Raw genomic sequence first — 1,273 nt, 5'->3', positions numbered from 1 at the left:
GCTTCCTGGTGGAGTGGGTTGCCTTCAGGCATTAATTGGTAGAAGAGACCAGCTTGAAATGGAGTAGCAGGTTGGCTGGCCCATGGAGCAAGAAAGCTAAATGTCCTTTGCGGCAAGAAGATTCCTGGCGGAGTGGGTTGTCCTCGGGCATTAATTGTTAGAAGCAGAGACCAAGGAAACGGAAGCAGAGCTGCCTCAGACTAAAAGGGTAGGACCATGGTCTTTGGGGGTGGAATGATCACAGGCCCCTAGGTTTCAAAGAGCCAGGCCTTCACCAACTTGATTCTGGAGTATGGGGCTGTTCATTCATGTGAGCCAGTGGGATGGAGCCATAGTTGCTGCCCAAGAGTGAGGGGGCAGGGCTGCCATGCCCCAAGAGGGAAAGAGTAACGGGGTCTACCAGGCCAAGGGGGTGAGGTCACCACTTAGAGGAACTAGGGGACTGGAGCCACCCAGGGGAGGGAATCTGTACAGATGCCTTGGAATGGCCTCTAGCCTATGGCATGCTTGGACCCTGCATATAGCTGTGTCATTGCTCAACAGCCTGCTGCTATGCTCTGCCGACCTTGGGATTTACAATGGACTTAAGTTAATGACTTGCTGTGTGGTTTGGTAACATTGGGACTGTGCCTTTTTACTTGACAACCTTGGGGCTTCTCAGCCTCAGCAGCCAGCAGCTGTCTGAGTGAAGAAACACCTCTAGCTCCACTGGGCCAGGAGTAGGAGGTGGAGCTGGACCCCAAGGTTGAGGGACTTTCACCCAGCCCCTAGAGCCTGGCACTTGAACTTGGACTTAAAGCCTCCAAATTGTAAGAATAAACTCCTGTTTGTTAAGGCCATCCCATTTGTGGTATAGTCTTGTCAGAGTGGCACCACGTACCCACAACACAGGGTGAATTTTTTTAAAAGTGAGTTCAGCTAAGACAGTCAGCAGTAATAAGTGGTGCAGGACATGGCTGACAGGTGAGCACTGACATCAGATGTTGAAAACAGACCCAAATGAGATTTTGGCATCATGGTAATGGAGGCAATGAGCCAGTTGCTTCCTATTACTGTTTTTTTCATGTCTTAATTTAAAAAAGAAAAATGGTCTTGGTCTTTAAGACTAAGCATCTTGGGCAGGGCATAAAGAGAATTTTGAAATTTATCTTTTTTCTCTTGTTGTTAATGTGCCATCAAGTCGGCCCCGACTCATAGCGACCCCTCCTTGGGTTTCCGAGGCAGTATCACTACGGAAGTAGATTGCCCAACCTTCCTTCCAAGGAGTGGCTGG

General features: G+C 49.4%; 1 protein-coding gene across 1 annotated transcript in view; it reads left to right on the top strand.

Annotated features, from left to right (window-relative positions):
• MPHOSPH10 (M-phase phosphoprotein 10) overlaps positions 1 to 1,273 on the top strand; it is a 30,037-nt gene that overhangs the window by 20,094 nt on the left and 8,670 nt on the right. The window lies entirely within an intron of this gene.

The sequence above is a fragment of the Orycteropus afer genome, unplaced genomic scaffold, assembly GCF_000298275.1.
Source record: "Orycteropus afer afer isolate SDZICR_OR568_19922 unplaced genomic scaffold, OryAfe1.0 scaffold00256, whole genome shotgun sequence".
Classification (NCBI taxonomy): Eukaryota; Metazoa; Chordata; class Mammalia; order Tubulidentata; family Orycteropodidae; genus Orycteropus; species Orycteropus afer.
The sequence above is the reverse complement of the archived record's forward strand: the minus strand, read 5'-3'. Positions and strand labels throughout refer to the sequence as shown.